This window comes from Alligator sinensis, unplaced genomic scaffold (genome assembly GCF_000455745.1).
Source record: "Alligator sinensis unplaced genomic scaffold, ASM45574v1 scaffold1026_1, whole genome shotgun sequence".
Lineage (NCBI taxonomy): Eukaryota > Metazoa > Chordata > Crocodylia > Alligatoridae > Alligator > Alligator sinensis.
This window is the reverse complement of record NW_005842897.1, coordinates 336,947-343,961: the sequence shown is the minus strand read 5'-3', so window position 1 is coordinate 343,961 and position 7,015 is coordinate 336,947. Positions and strand designations below refer to the sequence as shown.

The 7,015-nt window shown below is 45.1% G+C and overlaps 1 protein-coding gene across 1 annotated transcript in view; it reads right to left on the bottom strand.

Moving 5' to 3' along the window:
* The window catches only part of VWA2 (von Willebrand factor A domain containing 2), a 56,628-nt gene extending 56,072 nt beyond the window's left edge, over window positions 1-556 (bottom strand). The window contains exon 1 of the mRNA XM_006035939.2: window positions 461-556. The gene's annotated coding sequence lies outside the window, so the exon portion shown is untranslated. The remainder of the gene's footprint in view (window positions 1-460) is intronic.
* Window positions 557-7,015: the final 6,459 nt, after the last annotated feature.

Genomic DNA, 7,015 nt, shown 5'->3' with positions numbered 1-7,015 from the left:
CTCGCCCTCGGGCAGCCCGATGCCACTCTGCTCCCGCACGCGAAGCCGGGCAGGCTGCGGAGGTGCCAGGAGCCGCAGCGAAGTGACCGTCCCCAGCACACGTGCAGCAGACGGTCGAGCCTGTCCCTGCTCTGGGAAGGAGCGGGTGGCTTCACACATGGCAAAGCCAGAAGGGACCTGGCAGGATTGTCGGGTCCAGCCCCCAGCCCCAAGCAGGAAAGACAACAGGGGGGCAAGTGACCGCAGCAAGGGGACCTCTTGAAGATGTCCAGCTGAAGAGACTGGGCCTGCACTGATGCGCGGTGCTTCCCCCAGCAGCAAAGGGAACCGTCCTCGGACTTCTTGGGCCGGCTCTGCCACTAGCCCCACGAGTCGCCTTGGGCAAGTCCCTTTGCTTCCATGCCAGGGCCTCAGTTTCCCCCGGGGGAAGGGCCCAGGGTCCCCTCGCCCCGCAACTCACCGGCAGCAGCGGCGGGTCCCGGTTCCTCCCGGCTCCGGGCAGCCCGGCCCAGGGGCGGGAACACCTCCCGGGCGTCGCCTCCCAGCGCAGGGGCGCTCCTCCCCGGAGCAGAAAGCACAAATCCGGCTGCGCTGGGAGGAGCTGAACCCAAGCTCGGGGGCAGCCCAGGGGCACAGGTCACGTCTGCCCCCGGCGCCAAGCGATGCTGCTCCGTCACTAAAGCAGGGAGGAGGAAGGTGCTGGTGGCAGGAGAGAGGCAGGAGGCAGGCCCCAGCTGGCAGAGCCCAAGTCCTTACCCTGCTAAGCTGCCACCGTTACAAAATAGGTCAGAGCCTGCCCCGCTCCCGCTCTCGGAGGGGTGCTTGTTCCACTGTACGCACCTGGATGGAGTTTTCTTAAACAGATCAAATCCTCTTACTCCCGGCTCTGCGATGTCTTAGTGCATGCTGCCCCCTGGGCTTCTTTTCCGTGTGCCTTCAATGCTCTCCCTCTCCGTGATGATGCATTAGCCCTGCTGTCCTGCGAGCTGCTCCCGTCCGCTCTTGCACATCCTCCTTATCCTTTGCAATACGCTCTTTTCTGGTAAGAACTAGATGCGAGACCTGACCCTGACCTCCTACCACCAGCACTCTTCATATGACTCCAAATTTTGCCCCTTTGGAATGAGACATTGCTTCTCGAACTGCATCCCTTCCCAGGTGTTAGGGTTGTTTTTTTTTTTTTTAATTTTCCCCCTAACTGAAAGCATTGCAAATAGGTATCTTCCACTCTCTTTACTTGTTAGGTTTCTCTCCCTTCAGCTAATACTAGTAGTTCGTTTCACATGTGCTTGCAGTCATTGTCACTCTCAGTCTCAGACCTTAGCAAGTTCATTTTGGATTCATTCATTTTTCTCATTGTATACGTTTTCAATGCTTGTAAATATAAAAAGCTAATTCTCATGACATACTAACCCCTTCTTAAGGGACAGAACTTTTGAGACTAAAGTGATAAAGTGAGGTATCTGAGCTCACCAAATAAAATAAAAGCATAGTTTAGGAATGGGACTCTGGTCTTCCTGATTTCGAACCCAGTGAGAGCTTTTCCTCCGGGTGATGCCTGGACTTCATTTTGACATGCACTGAAATCCACAGGGACTCTGCCACTGGAGCAGGAAATCAGTACTTTCATTCCAGTGCCTGCTTCCTGCTGGCACCATCATCCTCTCTTCCTTCCATTATTTCATTACACCATGTTCATCTGATACAAGTCACTGTGCTGAAGGTGTCTCTCAACCATTAGCGATAGCTGTGACAATTCCCTCTTAGACACCAAGATATAATGAGCAGAGTTCATAGGCTTTTCCATTTTTTAAACAAATGACACTGCTTTTCTGTTTTTTTCTTCTTTTGGCAGCAGACAGAAAGCACTACCCCTCCTCTCTCTCGCCCCAACACATGCACCCTCTTTTCAGAGTGCAGCCACTCTTATACATACCTTCATGGCTGTTACCATGTCCCTCATTGGCAAAAAACACCTGGTTACAGCTTTTCTGGCTGAACGTTATGATGTTCCGGTCCATACGGGGCAGTACAATGCACTTCCTTCCCAAAGGTGCATGTCTGCATGCTCACCATGCCTGCTAGTCTTGGCTTATTAGGAGATCTTTGGGTAAGTAATTAAAAAAAAACCCCCAGCACATTTCCTCTAAAATCTGTTCTTAACAGAAAAAAAAACAGCAGCTAGCGCCAGCTTCAAAGTCAGCTAATAATGAGGGCCCAATCTATAAACCAATGGCATTTCATCATTGGTTTAAATGGGAGCAGGGAAGGGCTCTGGGCTCTTGCCTGTGATGTGCCACCACATTACAGGAGGAGAGAGAGGTAGTTAAGCAGCGGTAGCCTGAAGTCATATAGAAGGCAGGGTTGAGTTGCGCCGTAAAGATTAACTAAATCAAATATACACAAGCTTTCAAAAGCAAAGCTTATGTGTTCTTATGCATCTCTGATTCATTAGTCTATAAAGTGCAACTCTACCCTCCCTTCTACATTGGAGGAGAGTTCAGTATTCCTAGGAGACTAGCAACAGCTCCGGTACAAAATTATAACCGTTTCAGTATTAAAACAGTTTTAGCACTGCTTTCTGCTTCTTTGGAATAAACTTGCCAGTGTATCCTATAGCAGTAGCTATGTTTGTCAGTGGGTTTCATTCTTACATCAGATCATCCTTACTCTGCTTCTCTATTCCAGGTAACTTTTTACTTTAAACCAGTGGTTTTTCACCTGTGGTCCGTGGACCCCTGGGGATCTGCAGACCATGTCAACCGCTGCTGCTCAATCAGAAGCATCTGAATAGCCACGCTTACAATTCAAAGGGATCAACACCTCCATTTGAAATTTCCAAAGGGGTCTGGCATCTCCATACAAATTTTTTTAGGGGTCTGCAAATTAAAAAAAAAAAGGTTAAAACCACTGCTTTAAACTTTGTATTTCCAATCATTGATTAGGGCCTACAACAGATATACAGATTAGTATCTTGTTCTATACAGGCTATATGCCTTTGGAGATGTATTCGCACTGTACTGGCAGAGGCTCCAGGATAAAGGCAGATTTCAATAGGTGTTGTACATGCCTATGTCAGACATCTGCTCCGGACAACGTAAAGCTAAAGAGACAAGAGAGGAAGGGCATAAGGGAATAGCAAGATAACCTTTGTAAAGAGGAATGAACCGTTTCCTCCATTGCAGGCAAACAGACAAATGTGAGTTTCAAGAAGTGAAGGATAATGTCTCTATTTTAATTCCAGGGGATAAATGATCTTTTCTCCAAGGCAAGGAAGCATCTCCAATGGATAAGTTGCATCAGGGCAGGAAACTAGTGGGGAAAATTATGAGTTTAAAATGGAATTCAGACCCTCAAGTTGCTCTACCTAACCACCTCACCTAAGCATTAGAAGTTTAATAGTAAGTTTGCAACAGTAATGAGGTAATTATGCAACAATGAAATGCAGTGACTCCTAATATTGAATATACACAATAGGGTGTAATTGGAATTAGAACCAAAGAGAATTTTCCTCTTAGGAAATTGGAGGAAGATTACACATAAATAGAAAACAACTACCAGTTAAGGCGAGTACTTTAACTTTTCTGTTTTAAGACATGCCAGAGAAAACTTAAGGGTTCCCAGCTTTTGTTCTTGCATTAGAGAAAAAAAAAGAAACATCTGCATAGAGCCCCATGATGTCAACAAAGCAACATTACTAGACCACTTACTGGTGTTCTCTTATTCAGATAATGACAGTGCATGGCTCTGCTTATTTTGTAAATCCAACAGAAACAAATGTTAGAGCAGCAGACAAGAGTGGAGACAAAACACAGTGAAGGTATATGGAAAGGAAAGATAGTCTTGTGGGCAAGGCATATGGCTAGGACTTGAGTAACAGGAGTGGATGCCCTTCAATAGGTGTTCTGGCACGTTAATATGAAATTAATAATGCATGACCCACCTCTCAGGGAGAACCATTTCTGTTTAAGCTTTGTTTTTAAATACCAGATACTGTTCAAGGGGGGACTAAAAAAATCAATCCATCAATGGTAACACGCAATCTATTAGGCTACAGTATTGCCAGCTGCAAAACTAAGGCTGCAATCCATCCATTTCTAGAGGACAAACAGCCTAATGTTATCAAGCACTATACAATCTGACATACTAACCTTTTACACTCGACTTCAAGCATAACCCAGCAGAAAATATGCTGTCCACAAGTAGTGTTTGCTAAGCAGTGGACCAGCCAGCATGATTTGGGGCTTAGGATAGTCAGTGGTATCTATGGCCTGTCACAGCCCTCTGTTCTTCTCCTTTATATTCTACACACGGGAACTCATGCATTTCCCAGAGGCAGCATGATAGTTTCAGCCCTTAAGCTTGCAGTTTACTACAATCCAATAGCAATTCACTTTAATCTCCCGTTTTATTTGATAGCTGCTCTTGCGTAGTTTCTCAGAACTGGTGTGTTGAAACTGCACTGGAATTCTAGGGCAAAGATGACATTAATTAAAACCAAAAAAACAAGACAAAACAAAAAAACCAAGCTTCATTACTTGAATCTTCCTGAATCTTTCTATCCTGAACCATCAGCAAGACTCTGTTTAAGCCTAGGTGATCACTATATACATTAGAATCATTAAAAACTGGGCTGGAAGGAATCTTAGGAAGGTCATCTAGTCCAACACCCATCCCTATCTAAAAACTGTCCTAGAAAGTGTTCATCTAACCTTTTCTTAAAACCTTTGTGAACAACCAACATGCACAATGATGAAAACATACCCCCCCCCCCAACTTTTCACAGGTGAAGGAGGGGAACAAGGGTGTTGCCGATAGCCTGCTAATGCAAGGACAGGTCCAAAGAGGAAGACCATAGCCCTGCTAGAAGACAGTGACAGTCCATGACAGCAGGGTAAAGTTCCTTCCTAAGCCCAAATGTGGAAACTGGTCTGACCCTAGGCAGAAGAGCAAGACCCTGTAGCCCAGACCCCCTGGGCTCCTCCCAGTCCCAGTATCGGTACACCCCAGTCAAAACTTTGGCTACAGGCAACCCCCAATGCTTCTGAGGAATGTGAACTCCCTCCCTCAACACCTATAGTAGTAGAAGGGGAAAAATTCCTTCACAGCCTCATGTGATAAACAGCAAAGCTTAGACGCATGGGAAAACCATCCTCCCCTCCCCCCGTTCTGCAAAATGATAGCAAACAATTCCAGGCATATCACACCATGACTGGAGCCAGGATTCCTTTTTCCATCCTCACATCCTCTCTGTAAGCTTATTCCAACGTCTTTAATCTTCTTTTATAAGCAAGCCAGTTGTGGAGCTCGGCTTTACTGTCCTCCTGCTGAGCTTGGTCACCTCCAGTTTCCAGCTGTTCTGGGCTGCAGAGCTCTTCTTGTGATCTCTGAGCAATGCATGTGCAGGGATTTCCAACTATTGTTTGTCACAGCACACTCCAGGTATTGCTACTTCCAAATCATCCCTAAATCAATTATTATCCTATCACTTCTTGAACAGCTCCAATTAAGGAGATTCCCCTAGGCAGATTACTGCCTCACTGTTCTATCAGTGAAGATTTTCCTGATAACCATGCTAAACCAACTTTGCTGCCATGTCAAGCCATGGCTGTACTACTTTTTTGCAGTGAGGAACTAAAGGTGACCTCCCTCTTCTTGATGACAGGAATTCAGATATTTGAAGACCGTTACCATGTACCCCATTAATCATTCTTCTTCACAAGCTAAACATGCTTATTTCTCTCAAACTCTTTGTACAGCCTGCCTTCCAACCTGTTCAATCATTTTATTTGCCCACCTTTGAACCAGCCAACTCCCCAGGCCCTTTTTAAAATTTAGAGCTTAAAACACAAATATTTCAGATGAGACTTAACCAGTGCTGAATCACAGCACTAATACCTTTTTTTCCACCTGGTGCTTTTCTTAACACAGCCCAATACTGCACTTTTTGCAGCTGTATTACTCAACATGAATAAGCCATCGACCAACTCCCTAAGATCCTTCTCCACAGTGCTATCACCCAGTCAGTTATCACTCATAGTGTACTTGTGCTTTGACAATATAATTGTTCCCCAGCATAGCATCTTGGATTTGTGCACATTGACCTTCATTCAGTTTTCTCTAGCCCAGCTTCCCAATCTGCCATGATCTTTCTTAATTCTACTCCTATCCTCGACTAGGGGGCTTAACAATCCTTCCCAGTTTCAGGTCATCTGCAAGTTTGCTCAGGAAGCTCTTTAGTCCAGCATCCAAATCATTAACAGCCATATTGAATAGCACTAGACCCAGGATGGACCTCTGTGAGACTCCACTTGAAACCTGGTGTCATTCCAATGCTGATTTATTTATAATTATGCTTTGCTGCAGGTGTAAACCATGCATCTGTCCACCCTGTAGTTTTGTCTAGCCCCTATTCCCACTTTTTTGAGGTCATGTGGGCCTTAGTTGAAAGCCTGAGGTCCAACTACACTATATCCAATGCATCCTCTTCATCCACTTAATTATTTACTTTGACAAAGACCACTATTTATTTTTGGCACAATTTGTTCTTCACAAAACCATGCTGCCTGCTTGTGATCATCCTCTTCTCCAGATACTTAAAGATGGACTTACAATTTTATAGTTGCTGCTCCAGTAACTTCCCAGGTACTGATGTGAAACAAACTGGTCTATAATTCCCTGGTTTCCCCCTTTTTCTAAAGAGGGGTGCTACATCGGCTCTTTTTCAGGCCTCTGGTACCTTGCATATCTCCCACAATCTAGTAAATGTAATAGCCAGACTCTTTCAATTCCTTCTGCCACTTCCTTCAGTTCATTAAACCCTGTTGACTTGTTCAAACTAAACAAAAGCTCTTGACTGTTGCTTTTATCATCTTGACCCTCAGCCTTTCCTCTTCCTAATTATTTAAAAAGAAAAATCTGCACCCAAACAGCTAAAGATTGAGTTAAAGTAACCATTGAGTAGCTCCATCTTTCTTGCATCTTCTCTGAAAAGCTCACCCTGGCTATTTGGCAG